At 40.3% G+C, this 26,511-nt stretch overlaps 1 long non-coding RNA gene and 1 pseudogene across 1 annotated transcript; both read left to right on the top strand.

Annotated features, from left to right (window-relative positions):
- Positions 1–26,511, top strand: LOC115410090 (uncharacterized). Its single transcript, XR_003934051.1, has 3 exons — positions 1–12; positions 301–307; positions 26,173–26,511. It is a non-coding gene; the product is annotated as an uncharacterized LOC115410090 (long non-coding RNA).
- On the top strand, positions 16,636–25,008 carry LOC115410088 (phosphatidylinositol 3,4,5-trisphosphate 3-phosphatase and dual-specificity protein phosphatase PTEN-like; annotated as a pseudogene).

The following is a 26,511-nucleotide window of genomic DNA, read 5'->3' as shown; positions in this document are numbered from 1 at the left end:
TCAGATCTGGTGGTACTGATCTGAACCCTTTAAATTCTAAGCCTAAAATAGTCCAGCTGGACCTGTTTTTCTTATTTTGACTATAAAAGGGTAGAAAACATGCTGTGAGTGAGCCCTTGTTTTCCAGATCTTTCAGCATCCAGAAATCATCTACAATGTACTGCATGTTATAATTCTGCTAAAACAGCTTCTTCTCCACTCCTTATCCAGCGTGAGTGAAATGACTGTAATGACCCTACCTATAAAGTGGAACATCTCAGGTTTCAGAAACAGTTGGAATTTTTCTAATTACTCAAACAGTGAAAGAGTTACAGCCATCCAAAGTGCAGGGTGTCAGCCATGACACATTAGGTTTTAAAGGCTTAAGCAATTGTCTAAATCAATGTCTTAAAATGGTTTTAACCTTCTCAGACCCAGCTATGGATTTTCTGTCCACAAGAGACAAGAGTTTCACAACTTTATGCAAAAAAACAAACAAAAGAAAACTGTCCACCACAAAGGACATTCCATAAAAATTATAAAAACTACATCTGAAAAAACTGTTGCATCATGATGTTTCCAATGTAGACACTTATTTATTAAAAACCAAAAAAAAGCTGGTACTTTGCTGACATTTCCTGGGTCTTAGGACAGGGGTGTCCAGTCCTGGTCCTGGAGGGCCGGTATCCTGCATGTTGTAGATGTTTTCTTCTTCCAGCTCACCTGAAGGTCATCATCAGCCTTTGCAGAGCTGGATGATAGGCTGATCATGTGAACCAGGTGTGATGGAAGAGGGAAACATCCAAAACATGCAGGATACCGGCCCTCCAGGACCAGGACTGGACACCCCCGTCTGAGGAGGATATGGCAAATTTCATGCTTTTGTCACAAAATGCCTGATTTTTCTTTGAACTGTTAGACTATAACACTGACATGTCATTTTTAGAAAACTGGATGAGCTGAACTGATTTGAATTTGTGCAGTTGGTAATAAACATGTCACATGTTAACTGTGGGATATATGTCATGACATAATGACATATATATATATATATCTATATATATATATATATATATATATATATATATATATATATATATATATATACAGTACAGGCCAAAAGTTTGGACACACTTTCTCATTCTTTGCATTTTCTTTATTTTCATGACTATTTTCATTGTAGATTCTCACTGAGGCATCAAAACTATGAATGAACACATGTGGAATTATGTACTTAACAAAAAAGTGTGAAATAACTGAAAACATCTCTTATATTCTAGTTTCTTCAAAGTAGCCACCCTTAGCTCTGATGACTGTTTTGCACACCTTGCCATTCTTTGATGAGCTTCCAGAGGTAGTCACCTGAAATGGTTTCCTAACAGTCTTGAAGAAGTTCCCACAGATGCTTAGCACTTGTTGGCCCTTTTGCCTTCACTCTGCGGTCCAGCTCACCCCAAACCATCTCGATTGGGTTCAGGTCCGGTGACTGTGGAGGCCAGGCATCTGGCGCAGCACTCCATCACTCTCCTTCTTGGTCAAATATCCCTCACACAGCCTGGGGTGTGTTTGGGGTCATTGTCCTGTTGAAACATAAATGATGGTCCAACTAAACGCAACCGGAGGAATGGCATGTCACTTCAGGATGCTGTGGTAGCCATGCTGATTCAGGTTGCCTTCAATCTTGAATAAATCCCCAACAGCGTCACCAGCAAAGCACCCCCACACCATCACACCTCCCCTCCATGCTTCACGGTGGGAACCAGGCATGTAGCATCCATCCGTTCACCTTTTCTGCGTCGCACAAAGACACGGCGGTTGGATCCAAAGATCTCAAATTTGGACTCATCAGACCAAAGCACAGATTTCCACTGGTCTAATGTCCATTCCTTGGGTTTTCTTGCCCAAATAAATCTCTTGTGTTTGTTGCCTCTCCTGAGCAGTGGTTTCCTAGCAGCTGTTTGACCATGAAGGCCTGATTCACGCAGTCTCCTCTTAACAGTTGTTGTAGAGATGGTCTGCTGCTAGAGCTCTGTGTGGTATTCATCTGGTCTCTAATCTGAGCTGTGTTAATTTGCGATTTTGAGGCTGGTGACTCAGATGAACTTATCTTCAGCATCAGAGGTGACTCTTGGTCTTCCTTTCCTGGGGCGGTCCTCATGTGAGCCAGTTTCGTTGGAGCGCTTGATGGTTTTTGCGACTGCACTTGGGGACACATTCAAAGGTTTTGCAATTTTCTAGACTGACTGACCTTCATTTCTTAAAGTAATGATGGCCACTCGTTTGTCTTTACTTAGCTGATTGGTTCTCGCCATAATATGCATTCTAACAGTTGTCCAATAGGGCTGTCAGCTGTGCATCAACCTGACTTCTGCACAACACAACTGATGGTCCCAACCCATCAATAAGGCAAGAAATTCCACTAAGTACCCTGACAAGGCACAGCTATGAAGTGGAAACCATTTCAGGTGACTACCTCTGGAAGCTCATCAAGAGAATGCCAAGGGGTGCAAGGCAGTCATCAGAGCTAAGGGTGGCTACTTGAAGAAACTAGATATAAGAGATGTTTTCAGTTATTTCACACTTTTTGTTAAGTACATAATTCCACTGTGTTCATTCATAGTTTTGATGCCTTCCTTCAGTGAGAATCTACAATGTAAATAGTCATGAAAATAAAGAAAATGCAAAGAATGAGAAGGTGTGTCCAAACTTTTGGCCTGTACTAGATATATATAATAAATAAATAAATAATCATTAAAAAAAATATATATATATATATAGTAGTGACTGGATAGCTCAGTGGTCTACTGACTTTAGGGTGGAAGGTTGGGGTTCAAATCCTGGCAGAAGCAAAACATGGCTCCAGGTGGGCCCTTGGGCACTAAACACCTGTACCTACAGAATGAGCGGTCCAGTTTGTTGTCACTGTTTTTTGGGGATTCTTCTGTTATTTGACCACAGATCCTACTGGTCTGTGTGTGGAACCTGAACTACAGGAGTTCACACACTGATAGTTATCTGTTCAGTGTCACGCATGTACATGTGGGAGGGACTGGACTCTTTGGGGCCGGTTTGGCCACAGGCCGTATGTTTGACACCCCCCGTTTACTCCTCGCACCTTAAAGACACTTTTTAAAAAATTTTTGGATCAGTTTTTTTTAAATTTTCATTGTGCATCTCCAGAAGTACAATACAAAAAAGAAAGAAATTCACATGTAATGATATAAGATTTAGTGACACGCAGTGTTTAACCCACCCCCCCAGCCAATGGTGACCCCCATACCAACCCAACCTGGATCTCAAAATACAAAAACCACTAATAAAAACAAATACATGTCTATAGATGAGAATAGAATTTCCAGATATAAACAGATCGGTGATCAGGACAGTCCTGTGGAGTTTAGTTCCACTCTTTCTTTAACCCTAACGTGGACACCATCCCACAGACTGGGGGCTTTGGACCGGCTGCATCCGGACCACTGACCTCTGACCTCTGCATCAGAACTATAGAAAACACCTGATCCATTGTTGCTGTGATCAGGTACCAGGCAGCTGCCATCTCAATGCCAGCATTTTTAAAGACATTTTTAACTTCATCTTTAAAATGCTTTTCAATACTGATCAGAAAATTCCCCATCCACTCAGTGACATGACTCAGCGCAGTATTTAAGTGAAGCTGAGCTCAAACAGCGCCCCCTACTGCCCACCCCCCTGACCCTTCAACCTGCTGCTGTTCTTTAATTATCGTAGTTTTTGATGAAGTTTCAGTTTGAGTCAAAACCACGCTGACTCATTTCTGCAGAACAGGCGGAGGTCACGGCCTTTTGGTAAACTGGGCTTTTATGTGAATGACTCATGTCATGTGACATTATTCAGGGAAGGCTCAGAAATCAGACACGTTTTCCATTTATCACTAAGAACATGTAAAATAAATCTGTTTAAAGAAGCTGCTGAGTCTGTATTTCACTCAGGTGAACTTTAATACTGACAGAAAACACACTGCATTCAACTAGTTCATTGTGTTTTACAGACGTTTGATGGAAAATCAAGTTGTTTATGAAATAATCTGCTTTGTTTTTACCATTTGATGACTTGAAAGTGAAAAATAAATCTCACTTTCTTGATTCCTTTATGCCTTAAAGACCTAAAACTGTTTTTGTGGCAACTAATACTCTAGTTGTTTATTTTTTATATTTCTTATATTTTTATTCCACTCATCTTAAATATTGGGATCCTGTAACTCTTCTTCCACTGCTGTTGTAACGCTGCTATTTTCCAATAAAGGTTTTCTTATCTTCAGATTCAGTTTTTCTCTACATTTAACCTTTTGATTTATTTTAATATAATCCTCTGCATCACTACGTACCAAAAAAAACCCCAAAAATGTATTTTCTGTCATATTTGATTATTTTTAGGACATCAATAAGTACACCATGAGGAATTTAAGTTCATTTCCAAAATTACTATTAATTATATTTTGAAATGGGTCTACAGATACACATTCTGCTTTTTTTCAGTGTAAATCTTGATTTCTTGATTTAAGTCACTGATCATGTAAATGTTCATAAAGTTCAGAGTAAATTCAAAGGTTATATATCAAAACAAGAAAAACTGAGAAAGTGACTTTACATTCAAATAGATCATTAACTGAACATAAAAACAGTGGCAATCATTTGGGTCAACATTATTAAACAGTTTACAGTAGATGCTTTTTATTTTGCTCTTTTACTCCTCATTCATCTTAAAAATGGTCTATTTTCTCTGTTTAACATGTTTTCCATAGTCTATTGTGATAAAATATGATCAGTGTGAATATTACGATGTTTTTATTACACATCTTTCTGACTTTTTAGGATCTGCAATGGCTTCCTATCCGAATTTATCACCATTGAGATGAATAAATACATTATTCCATATAGATCTTCTGCATTTTACATTTTTCAGTGTAAATCCTGTATTTTCTTATATTTAATTCACTGATCATATGAGATTGTTCATAAAAACTAAGAGTAAATTCAAAGGTTATTTTATCAAAACAGAGAAATCTGAAGAAAAAGCCACTTTTTCAGCAATAATGCAACAAAAAATGCAAAAAACAACCATTTATATGGAGCAAGGGTGTGACTTTACGTTGATAGAATCTATAAAAGCCACTAAACCATTTTTCTACATGAGATTTATCCAGAATATATCTTTACCTCAAAGTCAACTACATGGAAATTACAAGAAAAAGTGACTTTCAGCCAAATGTGTCATTAAGTGAAGGTTCACAGACTAAATTCAGCTCTGATTTATTATTATTATTATAGATCTGCTGTTTGAGACGGTAACATTCTTCCTGCAGCTTTAAGAAAACTATATATATTAAATATTACAAAATGCAAAATTAAAAAAAAACAAAAACAACCAACAAAAAAACCCCACTAATGATGCATTATTGTACAGATTTAGCACCAATGAGAATCCACCAAAAACAGTTCCATTCATTTCCATTTGGGGGTCGGACCCACCCCTTTACAGCCTGATACCCACCACCACCACCACCACCATCACATATTATTGAAAAACAACAAATGATTAATGATGAAAATATGGAAACAGAAATCCATGGAAAACACAGGATATTATCAGTGTTTTGGTTCATCTGTGGTTATCTGCAGCGTTTCTGCTTTTATGTCACAGGACACTTGAAATAAACCTTCTGAAATCTGCACTTCATACGGAAGAGGGTTTGGCCCACTGAAAAAAAAGAATTAATGTCCAATAGATTTTTTTTTATTATTATTCTGAGAAAAAGTCAGAATTCTGATTTTTTTCTCTGAATTCTGGTTTTTTTTTTTTTTTTTTTTTAATTATTGTTCTTATTTAAAGTCAGAATTCTGAAAAAAAAGGCAGAATTCTGACTGTTTTAATATTCTTTTATTACTACTCTGATATAACGTCAGAATTTGGACTTTTTTCTCTCAGAATTGTGACTTTTTTTCTCAGAATTCCAACTGTTTCAAATATTTTTTAAATTATTGTTCTTATCTAAAGTCAAATTCTGAGGAAAAAAAGTCAGAATTCTAACTTATTTATTTTATTATTTTACAATTGTTCTGATATAAAGTCAGAATTCTGAGCTAAAAAGTAAGAATTCTGGCTTTTTCTCTCAGAATTCTGACTGTTTTAAATTGTTTTTCTATTATTGTTCTGATATAAAGTCAGAATTCTGAGTATAAAATTCTGACTTTTTTCTCAGAATTCTGACTTTAATCTCAGAATAATAATTTAAAAAAGTATATGGGACCTTAATTTTTTTTTTTTTCCCAGTGGCCCTAGCCTCTTCCATAACTTTATGTTATGGAAGAGGTATATTATTTTTTCTCAGTTTCTATTTGGTCAGAATTCAAACATTTTTGCATGATTTTTTAAATTCTGACCCATCCACTAAAGTCACCCCTTTGTAAACAAGTGTTCAGTTCCTACACTAACACCTTTGACCAAGTGAGTACAAAATATATATTTAACATTTGACCTAGAGCAAAAAAGAATAATGCATATTAACCAGTGTTGGTGTTATCATTGACATATGACAGGATGAAAAAATAAAAGTAACTACTCCCATTTTTATGTAGTCTATTGAAAAAATCTATTTTGTGTTTTTTTGCATCAGAAATATGGTTTGTTTCCATCACAAACATGTTGTTTAAAGGGTTCCAAATGTGACCGTCATTGAGTATTTCATATTTTTCTTTATGGCTCAAGTTGATGAAATACAAAAATGTACAAAAGTTAAAAACTGCAAGAACTTCTGTTGTTTTCCATTCTTAGACACTGTGCAGATACTGTGCATTCAGTGGTTAGAAGAGTTAACGTCATGGAGATCTAAGTGAACCGTCTGATTTCATGTACATAATTTACTTTCTGCATTAAATGAACAGTTAAATCTTATACAATGTTTGCTTTTTTGGACACAATGCTTCTGTTTCTACTGAATCCTCAAACATGATCACATCAGGGGTGGGTTTTATTCTTCTTGTGACTGTGTCGAAACATCCTGACTAAAACAGAAACTCCTTCTGCTCTCCGAACGATGGTCAACCAACACGAACAGTTCATTAAAAAATCTGACCAAAACAGAAACTGAACACTTCATTAAAAATACACTTCAAGGAAATTAAATCACACTTAAGAAGAAACGGGATGAAGGTTAAATTAGAGAATTGGTCTGGTTGAATCATGTGAATGTTTCACATAAATGAGATGTTCACTGACAAACGACCATTTATGAACCAGATGGATTCAAGTCAACACAGATTAGTGTCACATGACTTAAAAACATTCATCTTTAAGAGATTTTCACTTTTATATCTGAATATTTTCAACTCATAACGTGATGTTTTAATGGCATGGTGCTGTTGTTTTATTCATGTAATTAAAAATAAAAAAAGTTTTTACATTTAACAAAAATATTTCATGTTTAATACGATCTGCTCACATTGTTCTCAAACTTTCACATTTTAATTTACAGATTTCAGTTTATTACACAGAACTTTATAAAAAGAAAATTTTAAGTGTAACAGGATAAATTTTAATGATTTAAAATAAAGTTTATTATTTAAACAAGAAACATTTGATAAAATGTAGAAATCTTGTTATAATAATAAACTCTGTTACAATGTGATGCTAATGTTTTAATTTCTACTGTTTTAATATTTAGCATCATGTTTAATATCAATGTTCAGTATTTAGAGACATTTATTTTATTATTCTTATTTAAAAGTATTTTAAAACAATATCTAAATCTTTTATTAAGACTATCAAACAACAAATCATCCATGATGAAAATATGGAAACATAGAAATCCATAAAAACACAGGATATTATCAGTGTTTTGGTTCATCTGTAGTTTATCTGCAGCGTTTCAGCCTCTGCTTTTATGTCACAGGACACTTGAAATAAACCTTCTGGAATCTGCACTTTACACAGAAGAGGGTTAGGCCCACTGGAAAAAAAACATTATTAAGGTCCAATATATATTCTATATTATTACTCTGAGAAAAAGTCAGAATTCTGACTTTTTTCTCTGAATTCTGACTGTTTTAAAAAAAAAGTGTAATTATTGTTCTGATATTAAAGTCAAAATTGTGAGAAAAAAGTCAGAATTCAGACTTTTTTCTCAGAATTCTGACTTAATCTCAGAGCACAATAAAAAAAAAAGTATATGGACCTTAATTTGATTTTTTTTTCCAGTGGCCCTAAGCCTCTTCCGTAACTTTATGTTACAAAAGCTCATGTTATTTTTTCTCAGTTTCTATTGGGTTAGAATTCCAACATTTATTTCAAAACAATATCTAAATCTATTATTAGGACACATTTATTTTCTTATTATTTATTATTCATTTGTTTAGTGATAAACAGTAAAATCCACAATAAACTGATATGAAACCATCTAAACGAAGCCCTGAAATGATCCGTTTTATTTAAAGTTATGTTGGAGTCGACGCTGTGACATGAGTTGAGTTTTTCCATTGGAGACAAAAGTACAAATCGACTGTGAAGCATCTGTGGTTTTTTTGAACCTCCCCTGTGTTTAGAAGTAGGTGTTGAGCGGTTCTCCCAGGATGTTCTCCATCTCCTGGACGACGGTCTGCACCTGCTGCTCCACCTGCTCACACTCATCTAAACAGAACACAGAGATTCAACACAAACGTACGGACAGTAAACGCATCACACTTTCAGCATCAGTAGAAGAACTCAAGACCTGATGTGGAATCTACAGACGACGTGTTTAACTCTGAAACAAACAGTTTACAGCATTAAAAAAAAATAACATGAGGTCAGTACTTTACTGTCTTTTCATCATTTTTTATTCTTTTTATTACAAATTATTACTTATGTGATGTGTTCAGGTGTTATGAGACTCATTCAGATGTCATGTGTGATGCATTCAGGTGTCACATGTGATGAAGGTGAAGAATAAAAAGGTAATATGAGAATAGAGGTTGACTTTAATATGATAAACATTAAGTCTTATAGTATTATCAAAATATATAAAAGTGAGTATAAAGTATTATTATTATTATTATTACGATAAAAACATTTTAGAAGAGTAAAGTAACATAACAATATTAATATAGCAGTAGTCAATCAGTAGTCAATGAAAAACAATATCATTTCCAGTAAAAAGTGGCAAAGTTTTTTAACTAAAGTCATCTGAATAAAGTCGTGGCAAGAAAAAAGTTTCCGTTTGACAAGAATAAAGTCATTATGATGCAAGAATAACTTGTTGCAATTTCAGGGAAAAACTAGTTCTATGAGTCAAAGTGAAATTAGTAGAAATATGAAGAAAAGTGATGATATTAGAAGAATTAAGTCCTGTTTTAGGTCCGATTATGGAGGGAACGCTGCATTTTACGTGTTCTCGGCCTGATCACAATCCAGGTGTACCAGTATATTTGCACCAGTTTTTAATCAGTATGCAAACAGATCCTCCCAAAACCATTCCCAAAATGTTTCTTTGTCCACCTTATTACTAGATCTTGCAATCCTCCAAATTGGAAGAAAATTGGAAGGGATAAAATGGCGACCCAATGAGTGTGAAAACATGCACAATTGATCGTTATAAGAGCAAAATGATTGTCCATAATGTTTGTAACACAATAAATAATTCCTACTCAACTCCTGTGTCTTTTTTATTCCAAATACACACATCACATTGCTTTTCATTTATTGATCCTTTTTGTTGAGCAGCTGTTTGATTATCAATTCTTATTTTCAGTATTAAGACAATCCACCATTTGTTGTTAACCCCTTCTTTTCCAGCCCTTAATTGGAATAATAGAATGGGAACCTGTTCTTTCAGTATTATTAGGACTAAATCTGCACAACTAGACAGATGTGGCTCTGCTCCCTGGTATGCTGCACAACATTTGGAACAATGTGTCAAACGGATGTTTACGTGGAAGCGCATGTTTTCAATGGTGCGTTGTTCACCCAAATTCCTGGAGTGTCCGTACACCAATATACTTCCATCACTAATCTGGACTCTATGCCTTACAGATCTACTGTTCTCACTGGTTCCACATGTTTGTGTCCTCCTGTACCAGAAGACTTAGTTCCAGATGGAACACAGATGCCACCATGTGCTCAGACACATTTCCATTCACATCTGCTAGAGTCCGTACACCAGTAGTGTCCGTATACCACATTCTAATATGTGGCTCTGATTTGACTGTTTGTGTCAATATATGGAATTTTCAGCAGGCATGCTTTGGACACCACATCTATGCAAAAAACAATGCATGATTGTCCTGAGTGCTGAAACATTTGTATCTGTGTGTAGGCATTAAATATGGAGGCTGTTAGGCTGGAGTGTCCGTACAGCCAAGAATGTGTGATCTGACAGGGGTACAAGCCTGACACAGTTATAGGAGACACCAGAATACACACAGATTCTGGACTTTAAAAGAGAAATATCAGACAAATCCAATGGTCTGTCTGAGTTTCTGATAGAGCATTAGTATTTTTTATCTCTCTGTGCACCCTTCATGTTACCCTGGATTGTGATCAGGCCGTCTGGTTTTTTATGATTAACATAATAATCTGCTGTGTCGGTGTGAAAACATGTTCAGATGTTCGTGTGTGACCTCTGACCTTCCATGGGCTCTGCCAGGAACGGGATGGTCTCCGGTAACAGAACCATGTAGTTCTCCTTCAGTTTCTTTATTTCTGTCGTTACGAGGCTTTCGAAGCACTTCCTGATGGTAGAAGTCAGAGTCACAGGGCGGTCGTCATTCAGACATGACACTGTGGAGCCCTTTGGGACGGGGACGACAGCAGCAGTCTGCAAGCATGCTGGCGCCACCTGCTGGCTGAATGACATATTGAATATGTCTGTGAATACCACAGACAGTTGGTGGACACAGGCCTTTGGGGGTTCTCCTGGTACCTGGTCTGGACCTGCAGCCTTTCTGGGGTTCACCTTCTGTAGGACTGTCCTCAGTTCTGCTGTTTTTACTCTGGGGGGGGGGGGCACTGGATGTGGTGGTGAAGCCTAGAAGGAGAGGAGGAGTTAAGAACCTCAAACTGTGCATAACAGTTGTTAAGGGTATTGGGAAGAAAAGGATCCAGGGGCATCTGTGACCTTCTGGTTGTAATCTGTTACTTCTCTGATGCCTGCCCACATTCTCCGAGGGTCAGTGGAGGAAAAATGACCCTGGATTTGGATCTGGAGAATCCAGACCTGTCCGACCGGACGATGGCGGTTCCACTCACCTGTGAAGTGACGTCCTGCAGGTACGGGCTGATGAAATGAGGCAGCGTCTCCGTGATTCGCTGGAGGGCGGTGACGGTGCTCAGCAGGTAGATCTCATTGGTCAACAGCTCCTTTCTGTCTCTGAGCACGCTCAGTAGAGCCGGCATCAAACTAGACGAAACGGAAACATAAAGAAAAAAACCATCACCACGAATGAAACAACCATGACAAAATAATAATAATAATAATAATAATAATTAAAACCACAAGCGGTGTTAAGGCCCTCGCCCTCCTGCACAACCGCTGAGGCCTCCGACAGTGAGAGGACACCGTATCGTGGGCTTGATCTGACATTCTGGGAGATAAGCACAGGTTTATGCTTCTGAAAATGAACGCTTCATCACAGGCTGGTCACAGCCACGCCCAACATCTGATCAAATATGTCATTGATAACTTTTGATCACACATGTGTAGGGGATTTCCCCCAGTTTGGTCCAAATTGGATGTAAACCTAGCAGGAGATGATGAAAGTATGAGGGGTGGGATTCTGCCAAAACCCATTCATTTCTATGGTACAATTTTGATGTTGTCATGGAAACACAGTTGTAAATAGGGGTGTGTCCTCATTGACTTTTTGGTTCAGTTTGGTATGAGGGATGTGTGTGTCAAATTTCTTTTGACTATAGGCCCTTCTCCACCGCAGGAACTTTGAGCATTACCCTGAACTTTCAAAAGCCCTGGTGTGCTTGCACTAAAAAAATGACCCAGGTAAATAACCTTCTCCCGGCCCCAAATTTTCCCTGAAGAAGTTCCTGGTAGGAGGTAGTACTTTTCAGATCACCAGGAACTTTAAGGGGTGGGGCTGTGTGCTGCAGAACACTGAGTGGTGGACTAGACTCACAGCGTTTCCGCATTCCGTTCACCCACTAATATTTAATTCATTCATTTAATTTCCACAAGCTTTGTATTTTGATAATTTGGAAAATGGACCAAAACAGAAGCTACAACAAGTGGAAAGATGACGAGGAAATTCAGACGGACTTCGAATCGCAGACACAAAACAAGCAAGGCTCAAGTAAAAGCTGTCGGAGCCAAATATAAGACACAAGCCTAAAGAAATACGAGAAAAGAAGAAGAAACTTATGCAGGATTAAAAGAAACTAAAGGAGCACAACAGTCGCAGTGGATCTAACTGTCGAACAAACCAATGGTCTGAATATGACACAATATTCACTGTTTAGTTGGTTCCATGTTCTAACAGTAGTCAGCAGCATCAGCTGTTTAAGTCTGGTTCACCTAATACAAACTGGTCTACAGTCTGACACTAAACCTAAATCAGAACTGGATGGATTCATGTTGTCGCTGTGAGCTGAGCACTGATTTATTCTGTATGTTTGTGATTTCCACCTGAAATGGACCGGACGGACTCGCCTCTTTTTCTGAACCTGTGGCTCATGTGTGTCCTGGTCCAACATCTACTGCTGTTTACAACAGCCCAGGTCACACAGGTCACATGACACATCATAGTAGTAGGAATCTGTCATCATGTGTTCTGTTATTCATTTTGGCATTTTTATTACTGTTCATGTAGGAAAGAGAAACAGGGAGTGGGACCATGGAGTTCCAGACCGGCTGTCCTGGACCAGCTGGTCCACACACTGGTCCACCTGGGCCAGACCCTGGTCCAAAAGCCTGAACCTTTCACACATGTTTATTTCCCTTTTAATCTCAAGGCACCTTGTTTTTTGCACCTTTTGTTTTGTTTCAAGGTTTAATCAAAAAAATCTAACCTAATACTGCCTGTCATTTACAAGGCATCAAAATATGAGTATAAGTACTTTTATCAGTAATATGCAATCAAATTAAATGCATTCATTTGAGTAAATCTGTCTGACTTTAGGTTGAACCTGGACTAAATCTGTAAAACAACAGAAATGAAACAGAATCATCCATCACACTGAAAGTTAGATGTGATTTAGTTTAAGGAATGAGAAGTTAAAAATACATGTTCTACCATTTTTAAATGCAAATTAAGGATCTGTAATGATGGTTAACTTCATTTAAAATGTATTCCAGTTGGATTAAGTGATTCAACAACCAGTAAAATGTTAAACCCAAACCGTCCACTTACAGTACTGTGTCATTTTATTGAACTAGAGCTGAGTTTGTGAACGTACATGAACTGGACTCCAGTTTCCGTTACTGGTCCCTCATACATCATTAACCTGATTTGAATAAATGACCCTGAACTTCGGGGTGGGGTGGAAACACAATGGGCTCTGTGCACAGCCCCACTACTTCCTGAACTTCAGGTGGGTTCTTTATTTCCTGTCTTTCATTACTGGACACACTGATTAATCCAGGTGTGCCTGCTCCTTCTTGTTGTGACTACTGATTAATTAGACACACCTGGATTAATCAGTGTGTCCAGTAATGAAAGACAGGAAATAAAGAACCCACCTGAAGTTCAGGAAGTAGTGGGGCTGTGCAGAGAGCCCATTACCAGGAACCCTTTGACCCAAATAAGTTCCTGGTCATAAAGTTCCTGGCTTTTGGTGGAAAAGGGCCCTTATGTCAAAAAATTTTTCACTCCCATTCAAAAACTGTAGGGGGCGTCAGAGAGCCAAATTACGATCCAACTATAGGAGTTCCATATCATCATGTTCAGGTTGTCCTTCCACACAAATGCTACACTGGGTCCAATTCAATCTGACGCTGTGTGTGCGAGATATACACACTTTTATACTTCTGAAAATGACTGTTTCATTGTGAGGTCATCACAGCAACGCTTGTTCATATTCAGGTCATCACATTTGATCAAACATTTGATCAAAAATGTAGGTGATAACTTTTGATCACACGAGTGTAGGGGTGTAAGAAAATATCGGTTCTGCAATGTATCATGATATTTCAGACGGATTACGATTTGAGAAAGATGGATAGCTGACCAGGCTAATTTTCTTCCCCTTCATTTTTTGTTCATGTTCTTCAGTTTTGCTCAGTTTGTAGGGCTGTAAGAAAATATCGCTTCTGCAATATATCGCGATATTTCATTTCACAATACTGTATCAATATTAAAAAGTACTGTATCAATATTTTTAGGTATTTATTCAAATGCAGATATTGTGGAGGTTGATTTTTGTTTTTCTTTTATTTATTATTATTTAACACTCTTTTATAAATAATGTTTGTTCCTTTGTTGGTATTGCACAAAAATACTGTTCTGATGTTAGTTCTGAACTAACAGAATATGAACATTTGAACAAGATCTGAAACTGTAATGTCTGTAAAACTGAATTTCAGTTTGAACACAGGAACATTTGGTGATATAGCATTAGATCACAGGTGTCAAACATGTGGCCTGGGGGCCAAAACTGGCCCACCAAAGGGTCAAATCTGGCCCCTGGGATGAATTTGTAAAATGCAAAAAGTAGACTGAAGATATTAACAATCAATGGTGTTAAAATCATTTTAGGTCAATTCAATCTAAAGTGGGTCAGACCAGTGAAACACTATCATAATAACCTATAAATAAAGTAACCACAAATTTCTCTCTTTGTTTTAGTGTAAAAAAGGTAAAAATACACAAAAATATTCACATTTACAGACTAAACTTTTGCAAAAAATTTCAATAATCTGAAATGTCTTGAGAGAAGTATGTAGAATTGTACCAATATTCTGCCTGTTTCTACATGTTTTGTGTATTTGTAGATCCACTGTGATTTGTAAGTTGTGATGCACATGTATAAATGATTAAAAACTAAAGTGTAATATTGCTAAAATTGCACTTATTTTTCTTAAGCATTTTCATGTTGTTCATATTTGTTCATGTTATGTTCAAGTACAGTTTGTAGATGTAAACATTTTCATCATGGAATTTGACATTTTCACTCCAAAACAGAGAGAAAACTTCGGTGTCGACATTATTTATCAGTTCTTATCCTAATATTTATATTATTTGACTGGTCCGGCTCACTTTATAACATATTAGTCTGTATGTGGCCCCTGAACTAACATGAGTTTGACACCCCTGAATTAGATCCTGTTGGGATCAAATAAAAATGTGTTTAATATTTGTGTGATATATCGAATCATGATCCTAGTATTGTGAGGTGTATCGTATCGCTAGATTCTTCCCAAAACACACCCCTACATGTGTGTAGGTGATTTTCACGCAGTTTGGTCCAAATTGGATGTAAACCCTGGGAGGAGATGATGAAAGTATGAGGGGTGGGATTTTACAGGTCCACACTTCCACCCAACATGGCCGACTTCCTGTTGGGTTTAGGGCGGGGCCATAATGTCATTTTTTACTTGTCCTACCATGGGCTATGTCTGCACCAAGTTTAATGTTTGTATGTTGAAAAAATTTTGGGGAGGGCTCCCATCCGTGTAATGTATTTGATATTTGAGGGGGCGTGGCCGAGTCATTTTGCAATATTTTTCTTGGCGACTTTAAATTTTAAAAAAATTTCACCAGGCTTGAATTTTTGGTAAATGAAATTAACTTTTGTTAACATTCAGGGGCTCAAATTTGTGTTCAAAATGGCCAGGAAAAATAATAACGGAAACCATGCTATTTTAATAGGCCCTCGCCGGCATGTGTGCCTGGGCTCAGCCTAAATATTGATAATAATAATAATAATAATAATAATAATAATCTACTCCTTTTCTTCTGCCCGTGTATTTTGTGTTTTCCTATTCTTGTCACTTTTTTTTGGTCGTATGTATTTTTGTCACATTATTTTTGTCATATCTATATATTTTTTTTAAATCATATCATTTTCTCATACATTACTTTTAACATATTACGTAATATAACGTATATTATTTTATATTATTTTTGTCATTATTTTAACGTACTTTTGTCGTATATTATCTTTATCGTGTATTATTTTTTATCGTATATATTTTTTTATGTTATATTATTCTGTCTATTATTTTCTTCGGTGTCTTCGGAGCGGAAGTGCCGGTCGTTCTCTCCTCTCTCCGGCTTCACCCTCCTCTTCTCCTCCGCTCAAAGACACCTCCACCTCGGCTCGGACCTCCACCTCGGCTCGGAGAGGTTTTCTCTCCGCGTATCTGCATCCAATCACGGCGTCTCTGCTGCACACCGAGCCCCGGAAGAGTCCCAGCGGGTTGATCCGACGTCCGTACGGCTGGAGTTTAACCGAAATTCAAGCCGTGGATGGTTGTGTCTCCAGGCGGGGGACCTGGAAACCCGGGCCCGCAGCGGGAGCAGGGAGGAGGCCCCGACGCCCCCTGGTTCTGACCCAGAAAACAGCACCGACGGCCGGCTGCCTGGCAACTAGCAGGCCGGCTAGCCGCTGTCCGCGTTGGAGCTCGGGGGCTACATCGGAGGATCTGGAGAAAGGGATTTTTTTTTTTACCTCCACCGGGACGGGATTTGTTTTTTCTCGTCCATCCGGAGGAGCGTCGACATTTTACCGTAAAAGCCCAGTTCTGGAGATCGGGAAGCTCCGGGTTAGCTGCCCCACTTAGCTAGCTTCTCTTCCCGGCTAGCAGGAGCGGAGGCTGCGGAGCGGGGACGGAGCAGTACCGGCCGCCGGTCCCGGTTCCACCTTACCGTTATCAGCACCACCCGGACCGGAGACACGGACCATGGCTGCGATCATCAAGGAGATCGTGAGCCGGAACAAAAGGCGGTACCAGGAGGACGGCTTCGACCTGGACCTGACCTGTATCCTTTGACTGAGCCGTTAGCCGCTAATGTTAGCTTGTGGTGCAGAACTCCGTTGGAAAACGGCGTGATTTAACCCCCAGGTTAAACAGCTCATACAGTTAGATTTAAATGGAAAATGGGGACGACCTTTGAATATTACTGCTTTACAACAGTTATTTATGGGTGTGTATTACATGGTTCCGTGTTGAAATAAGATTTTTAGACACATTTCGGGGCTCGGTTTGGTTTGGTCTGGACTCGGGCATCAGCCGCTGCACCAGCGGAAGAACACCTGAAACAGAGCAAAAACTAGAGCCCTAAATGGACCCAACCCTCTGGTTCTAGAGGCCGATGTGTGGATGTCAGCTGTTTAGTGCAGACGGTGAACGCAGGTGGGTTTTGAGCTGTTGGTAATGAGGGGAAATCTATCTTCACCTTAAATGGTCTGTTTTGTCTGCGGAGTCCGGCGGAAGGATCTCATTGGTAGACCAGGGGTAGTTCCTCGGCTGGTGTCAGCAAACGTTCACGTCCTGTCTGGTTCTTGTAAGTCGGTTCGGTTTGGTTCGGTTTTGGGTGTCTGCTCAGATGCAGATACTGGAGTGAATGCTTGGTTTTAGTGTGTTCTGCTGTCCCGCAGGAGGGGGGAGGAGGAGGGGGGGTGCTAACAGGCTAAGCTAACGGTGTGTCGGATGCGTTGCATCAGCAGGAGATGAAAGAGTTCCACCTTCACCAGCTGGACGTGAACGCATCACCTGCACAGGTCCAACACCAGGACCGGTCATCAGAACCGGAGCAGAACCGGATCAGTGGGAGTCCGTTGGATTCTTAGTATTTGAATGCAGTGATGAGGAAGTGAAAGTGTAAAACCACAGAGTAAAAATAGTCCCAGTCCAACACCTGAAGGAAACACCTGCAGAACTTCTGCTTTGACTTCTGGTCCCAATGCTTCAGTGAAAATTTGCTCCAAAGTTTGAAACAAAAACACAAAGTACTCCAGTATTATTTTGTGTTGAAGTTTATATAATTGAGTCCAACAGAGACGTAATAAATAAATAAACCTGTAGGTGAAGGACATGAATCCACTGTTTGGTTTTTAATCCTAAACTGAAGTCAGTTCATGTTCCACTCATTTATTTCAGGTGAACAGGCTTTCATTTAATGGAACTGGGCCCATGTTTGGTCATTTACAGCCCTTATTTCTCCTCATTTCTTTTTATTTCTCGATAATCAACACAGACCTGATGATGATCAAACAGACGGACCTCAGAAGTAGACCTGGAAGAATGTAAGGTTCCACAATATATTACGATATTTCATTTCATGATATTTTATGAATATTAAAACACACTTACTGTCGTGGGTTGCTGCCGTCATCAGTTGCTGTCGTCGTTGGTTGCTGTTGTTGTGGGTTGTTGCCATCGTCAGTTGCTGTCGTGGGTTGCTGCCGTCGTCGGTTGTTGTCGTTGTGGGTTGCTGCCGTTGTCAGTTGCTGTCGTCGTTGGTTGCTGTCGTTGTGGGTTGCTGCCGTCGTCGGTTTGCTGTTGTTGTGAGTTGCTGCCGTCATCAGTTGCTGTAGTGGGTTGCTGCCATCGTCGGCTGCCGTCTTTGTGGGTTGCTGCTGTCGTCGGTTGCTGTCATTGTGGGTTGCTGTTGTTGTGGGTTGCTGTTGTTGTGAGTTACTGCCGTCGTCAGTTGCTGTCGTGGGTTGCTACCGTTGTCGGTTGCCGTCTTTGTGGGTTGCTGCTGTCGTCGGTTGCCATCATTGTGGGTTGCTGTTGTTGTGGATTGCTGCCGTCGTTGGTTGCCGTTGTTGTGGGTTGCTGCTGTCGTCGGTTGCCGTCATTGTGGGTTGCTGCCGTCATCGGTTGCTGTCGTTGTGGGTTGCTGCCGTCGTCGGTTGCTGTCGTTGTGGGTTGCTGGCATCACTGTTGTTTCCACAGACGTGTTTTTTGTGGTTCTTCTTCTCTGTTGTTTGATGGTTTAAATCTTTTCATAATGTGATTTTTTTGTTTTTTCTCGTTCTAAAACACAGAGGACAGTTTGTGTTTGTGGTTCTGTCTCCGTTATCCTGTTCATATTGTCTTGGTCTGTCGACGCTCAGACGTAGACGTTTGTAGAATTTGCTGAATATTTCTGCGTCTTCAGCTTTCAGAGGCTGGAGCCCGGCCCCTGAACGCCTCGCGGCCCCTCGCTAACCTTATTGATCCCTGACTCATTGATCAGATATTTATCCAAACATCATCGCCATGGGTTTTCCCCGCCGAGCGTCTGGAAGGCGTGTACAGGAACAACATTGACGACGTGGTGCGGTATGACATCACTTCCTGTTTGTGCGTTTCAACCAGGTGGGGGTCGTTGACGGTCATCAAGTGAAGGTTTCTAACGTTCGTCTTTGTTTCTTTCAGGTTTTTAGACTCGAAGCACAAGAATCACTATAAGATCTACAACCTGTGAGTGTTTTGAGCTGTGCATTTCTACAAACATGGTCTGTTTCTGAGTACTGTGGTCATAAACACTCTGTAAACATGTGTTCACAGATGTGCAGAGAGACACTACGACACGTCCAAGTTCAACTGTCGAGGTATTTAAGCCTTCACAGCCCACAGGAACCGCCCTCTACTTTAACCTGCACATATTTATCTGCATTTACTGGAATAGGATCCTCTGGCCTGGACCTGTTTCACTGTCGGTCCTGTCTTCTCTATATTTAATTCACTGATCGTGCACATGTTCATTAAAGTCAATTCAAAGGTTATTATAGAAAAACAGAGAAAAGGGAAGAAAAACAGACGTCTAAAGCAAAATCTGTCATTAACTGAACAGAAAAACAAATGTTTACAGCCTTTTTTTTTTTTTTCATTTTTTTGTTTTTGTTCATGTTATTTGTTTTTGTTCATTTTGTTCGTTTTTGTTCATTTGTTGCCTGTTTCATTATTTTTTCTTTGATTTCTTTTTTATGGCGTATTTTATTCATGTTGCTTATTTTATTCATGTTACTTATTATTTTGTTTGGTTTTTGTTCATTTTTTCCCTTGTTTTATTGTTTTTTTCCTTCATTTTAGTTTATTATATTGACTTCACATCTTTAAAGTTTCTTCATGTATATTTTTCTGTTTGTTTTTGGTTCTTTTTTTTTTCTTTAATATATTTAAACCTAGTGTGTCCATCCACTGTCACTGATCAAATTTTACTGTTGAATTCATGTTGTAGGATGTGGCAGATTGAACCGAAAAAGATTGAATAAAACAATGAAAAATTGATAAACAAAAAAACCTACAAAAAGATTGAATAAAGTAACTAAACAACATGAGTTGAAGACAGGAACAGGAAGTTGAATTGTCCATCAGTGTGTAACTGTAAATGAATCCGATAATGGACTGAACCAGGGTTTATGGAGGATCCTATTTCTGCAGTGACAATGAACGCATCATCATCTGAGTTTTAACACTTGTGTGTTTTTGTGGTCAGTGTAAACGGCTCAGTGTTGTAAATAAACAGCCTGTGGGTGTGTCTTTTTGCCCCCCCCCCCCCCCCCCAGTGGCCCAGTACCCCTTCGAGGACCACAACCCCCCTCAGCTGGAGCTCATCAAGCCATTCTGCGAAGATCTGGACCACTGGCTGAGCGAGGACGAGCAGCACGTGGCCGCCATCCACTGTAAGGCGGGAAAAGGGCGCACAGGGTCATGATCTGCGCCTACCTGCTGCACCGCGGAAAGTTCCAGGAGGCACAGGAGGCGCTGGACTTCTACGGAGAGGTCCGAACCCGCGACAAGAAGGTACCCCACCCACACCGCAACCTGGACCGGGATGAGACCGGGTCCTGTGGACAGGGTTTAGACCAGGACCAGAGGGGGACCACATTCCTGAACAGAAGATGGAGACTCCAGGGGGTCTGAGTCCTGTTAGTTCAGTTCCACATTCAGCCCAATATGAACCGGACCAGGACCATAAGAACTGTGGAAAAAGTCTAATTACATGATGAAAAAGTTTACAGCTACAAAGTTTCCTTAAAAATCTGAAAAACACAAACAACCTGACATGTCTTCAGAAAAATAAGTGCATTTTACAATATTCAGAGTTGATCATTTATGCACATGTACATTTGAACAAGCACAAAAAAACAAACACAAACAAACAAACAGACACAAACAAACAGACGAACAAATACAGACACAAACAAACACAAACAAACACATGTAATAACAGCAGAATTTTGTTCACATGACTCTGACCTCATAGTTGTTCCAGTTATTCACTTTTTTTGTAAAATGATAGTTTGTAAATGTAAATATTTTAATGCAATTTTCCTTTTTTTTTACAATGAAAAAAACAAAAAACAGATTTGTAGTTTTCATTATTTATAGGTTCTTGTGGTCCTATTTTCCTGTTCTGATCCACGATACATGGACTTGGTCTGGATGTAGAACCTCAATTAAAACTAGTTTGACTCCGTTGATCGTTCAGATCTTCAGTGTAATTTTTGCATTTCATACATTCATCCCACGGACTGGACTAGACCCTGTGGTGGACCGGACTGGACTAGACCCTGTGGTGGACCGGACTGGACTAGACCCTGTGGTGGACTGGACTGGACTAGACCCTGTGGTGGACTGGACTGGACTAGACCCTGTGGTGGACCGGTTTTGGCCCCTGGGTCGTATGTTTGACACCCGTGGATTAGAGTGAAAAAAGGAACAAAAACCCACAAATAGAACAATAAAAAGACTCGACATGAAAAGGTCAAAGGTTAAGGGTCAGACTGGTGTGATGTGTCCGACTCTTGGACTGGACTGACGGAACATTTAGAACCAACTGAAAATGAAACACACAGGAGTATAATCGAACATTTTTATGGTTTTACATTAGATTGGACTTTTACTTATTCACTGGTCAAAGCAGCAACACAATAAAGTGCAAGAAAAACATGAGCAGCATAAAAATAATGAAAAAGTCAAATATAAAAAACCTAAGAAGTGGAGTTAGAACAGAACATAGAACAGAACAGACGGATTGGACCGTTTAAGTGTCAGAGAGAAAAGTGAACGAAATACGCAAATGATCAATAGATGACTCAACCAATGAATGGACTGAATAAAAGGAGGTGGGTGTGGTCATTGTGTGAGTTCAGTAAAGTCAGATCTACCTGCGTTTCCATGACAACGACCCCAATAAACAGGACAAAGGGTTAAAGTTGAAACGAAACTCAGACGCTTGAGTTCAGTTGAGGTGGTTCTGTTCAGTCCAAGTTCAGTTTACAGAACAAGTGTGTGTGTGTGTGTGCGCAGGGTGTGACCATCCCCAGTCAGCGGCGTTACGTCTTCTACTACAGTTTCCTGTTGAAGAACCAGCTTCAGTACAAACCTGTGGCTCTGCTTTTCCACAAGATGCTGTTTGAGACCATCCCCATGTTCACCGGAGGAAACTGCAGTACGTCTGTCCAGCTGTCTGTCCAACTGTCTGTCCAACTGTCTGTCCAGCTGTCTGTCCAACTGTCTGTCCAACTGTCTGTCCAGCTGTCTGTCCAACTGTCTGTCCAACTGTCTGTCCAACTGTCTGTCCAGCTGTCTGTCCAGCTGTCTGTCCAGCTGTCTGTCCAACTGTCTGTCCAACTGTCTGTCCAGCTGTCTGTCCAGCTGTCTGTCCAGCTGTCTGTCCAACTGTCTGTCCAACTGTCCAGCTGTCTGTCCAACTGTCCAGCTGTCTGTCCAGCTGTCTGTCCAACTGTCCAGCTGTCTTCCATCTGCCTGTCCAACTGTCCATCTGTCTGTCTAACTTCCTGTCCATCGTTCATCCATCCATCTGTCCATCCTGTCTCTGTCTGTCCGTCCATCTGTCCGTCTGGTGGTTGTGTCCTGTGTGACCCCTGGTCTGGTCCTGTCCGTCACAGATCCCCAGTTCGTGGTCTACCAGCTGAAGGTGAAGATCCACACGTCCAACCCCGGTCACACCAGACGAGAAGACAAACTGATGGTGTTTGAGTTTCCACAACCACTGCCTGTGTGTGGAGACATCAAGGTGGAGTTCTTCCACAAACAGAACAAGATGATGAAGAAGGTGAGGAGGGGGAGGAGGAAGGAGGGGAAGAGGAGGAGGGAGAGAGAATAGGAAGAAGGAGGAGGAGGAAGGAGGAGGATACTCAGATTATTGTTGATAATGTAAACGGTGGGGTGTAATAGTTCAGACAAATATCAGTTCAATACCTGTTTTTGTTTGTCAGTGCTGCTGAATGTACAGAGGGACTGTTCAGACTGTTTTTACTGTTCAGACTGTTTTTACTGTTCAGACTGTTCAGGCTGTTTTTACTGTTCAGACTGTTTTTACTGTTCAGACTGTTCAGGCTGTTTTTACTGTTCAGACTGTTCAGGCTGTTTTTACTGTTCAGATTGTTTTTACTGTTCAGACTGTTTTTACTGTTCAGACTGTTTTTACTGTTCAGACTGTTCAGACTGTTTTACTGTTCAGACTGTTCAGGCTGTTTTTACTGTTCAGATTGTTTTTACTGTTCAGACTGTTTTTACTGTTCAGACTGTTTTTACTGTTCAGACTGTTCAGACTGTGTGTGTTCTGCGTTAAGGTTCTGTAATGTTTTGAAGATCCAAACCCAAACAGTTCAGAACATCCCAGTGCACTGGTACAGCCCAGAACACAGTCTGATCTGTTGTGTTAGATAACAGCAGTAATCAGATTACATTCCATCAGATGAACCGTCCTCCGTGTGTTCATGTAAACAGGTTCTGATTGGTTCAGTTCAGTTGGAAAAACTAGTAAACCACAGAAAACAGAAGAACGGAGTCGACAGGAACAGGAAGTTGAAGTGAAATCAGTCCAGTAATGAGTGAAACGACTGATCCAGGGTTTATGGATGGTCCTATTTCTGCACTGACAGCGAATGCATCATTATCAGCAGTTATTGGACTTTTGTGGTCATGTAACAGGTTCAATCCTGACTCTGGTTCTGCTGCTTTAGGAGAAGATGTTCCACTTCTGGGTGAACACGTTCTTCATCCCGGGTCCGGAAGAGAACCCAGACAAACTGGAGAACGGCAGCGCCGGGACGCTGAGGGAACCGGGCGACAGAACGCACCACAACCCAGCCCTGATGATGTTCACGACGGTGGGAGAACCCAACGACAGAGACTACCTGGTTCTGACTCTGACCAAGAACGACCTGGACAAGGCCAACAAGGACAAGGCCAACCGCAACTTCTCCCCCAATTTCAAGGTACGTGTGATGGAACCGGGCCAGCGCTTGACCCGGTCTGACCCGGTTCATCAGGAACGAGTCTGAACTAAGGCTGGGTGATGGTTTTAACTGGATCCAGACCTGAGAACCTGTCAGTGGGTCCAGTTTAAACTAAAGTAAAAATAAACACAGGGACGCGGTGGTGCCTTCAGGTGCACCTGGTATTCTCAGAATGGATGTACAACCTGTAAAAGGCTTTTCTTTGACTTTACATCATGTAAATACTGAGGTCGAAATGTAAAGACGAAGACAAATAATAAAATGCACTGAACAGTTCAAATCTATACATATTGAATGTACTTTTAGTATTTAGTGTCAGTTCTAAATGTTGCAGTAACACAACTTAACATGATCAGACGTCCTGTTGTAGACACTGAACATTCAACACATCAACAGTCAGGACTGTTCGGCTGAAACATAAAAGCAGAATGAGTTTCTTATTTTTAAGAATGAAAGTGAATTCAACCAACCAAACCTGTGAACCAGAAGTAGAGCCTGTGGATGACACCAGTAAATATGGATCACAGTCGTGAACGCGGTGCTGAAAGTGTGGAAGGTTCAGCTCGCAAATGTTCAGTCACTTTTATTCTTTGACATTTTCAGTCCAATCGATCGATTAACTTGACGATTTCCGACGGCTCTGATCATTTTCCTTCTTCAGGTGAGATTGTTCTTCACAAAGACGGTGGGAGGAAGGAGCAAACTGCGACGCCAGCAGCACGTCGGCCTCGGTGACGCCGGACGTCAGCGACAACGAACCGGATCACTACCGCTACTCCGACACCACGGACTCGGACCCGGAGAACGAGCCGTTTTGACGAGGACCAACACAATCAGATCACCAAAGTCTGATGCACACACTCTAACACACATATACGTGTATGTATATATATACATATATACATATATATATATACACAGTATGTATGTATATACACACACACGCCCCGGACTCAGGCTAGCGCGACGTTAGCTAATGGGGAATATAACCAACAGACCACCGCTGATCTGCAGGACTCCCATGAACTTAGATCAGGATATAAGCTCCTCCCCCTCCAATCTTACTGCTCAATGCACAGCTGGACAATCACACAACAAGCGGCAAGGAGGGCGGGGCTAAGAAGATGGGTGGGGCCAGGTCGGCGAATGGACAATAAAGACAGATGAATGGACAGAGCGGAGATTTTAAAAAATAAAGGAGTAAAACTTGAATATAAACAAACTGAAAGACAAGCAGACTTCTTTAGTGACTACACCAAGATGTTTGTTGGATAAATACCCACAATCCCCCCCCCGTGTCTTTCCATCCTTCTTTCCTTTCCTTCCTTGGTTCCTTTGTTCCTAGTTTTGGGACATGCAGGTTTTCTTTTTCCATCGCTGCCCATTTGGGTTTGACGAAGCTTTGTCCGAGTGTTGACTCCTCTCTCTGAACTTAAAACCTTCTCATGGACCACGAATCCTCACATCTGCTCGATCATGTTGAACTGATCAATAATTATACCTTAAAGGAGTTTTACCTTCTGGTCCATTTAAAAAAACAACTGGGGACATTTCAAGAAGTGATGAAACCTGGAAGAGGATGGAAGTCCTCATCAGACTGTAACTGGTCTACAGGACCACAGGAAGGACCCAACACTGGACAATGAAACAACGGAGCACTTCAGACGAGTTCGGACCAGTTCAGACCACTTTGGACCAGAGTCAATTCAATACTTTTTCATTGTATAAAAAGCACGAGATAGAAGTTCAAGCGTCTTTCAAGGTTCAAGATTTCAAGTTTGGTCATAAGAAGAACAAAAAATGTAAACCATGGTATCGAAAGTTGGAATAAGAAGTGTTGGTTCCAGCACAAGAGTCTAATTTAACAGGACGTGGGACAGATCTGGGTGGTTTGTCCATGTTTCTACAACCTGGAACTTCCCTTTGTAAAAAAATTCGGAGTCCTCCAAATTTAGCAAACAAACATCACATCAGTAAATACGGCAATACCGTAACCTTAACAACCATTGAGTTTGTTCAACAGTAGGTTAGGTCTGATTCCAAAACCCCATGGACCTTCCTCTGAGCTCAGACTAAACTGGACCAGTTCTGCCTCTGGTTTGGACCCAGTTCATGTCCACAGAGAGAAGAGTCAACCCATCGTTTGAATGTGACAATGAAGAGAAACTTCAACACAATCCGCTGCCGTTGTGTCAATCGTCTCCTGTTCCACCACACCCTCAGACCTACTGTGAACCCTGCTCCTACTTTCTGTCTGTTTTCAGTTTTGCGCAGAAGGAAGGATTCTCAATCAGCTCCTACAGTTACAGGAAATGTTTTACTATACTCTGACTTGTATTAATCATTAAGCTAAACACAAACAAGCTACAC

Source organism: Sphaeramia orbicularis, chromosome 19 (assembly GCF_902148855.1).
Source record: "Sphaeramia orbicularis chromosome 19, fSphaOr1.1, whole genome shotgun sequence".
NCBI lineage: Eukaryota > Metazoa > Chordata > Actinopteri > Kurtiformes > Apogonidae > Sphaeramia > Sphaeramia orbicularis.
The sequence above is the reverse complement of the archived record's forward strand: the minus strand, read 5'-3'. Positions and strand labels throughout refer to the sequence as shown.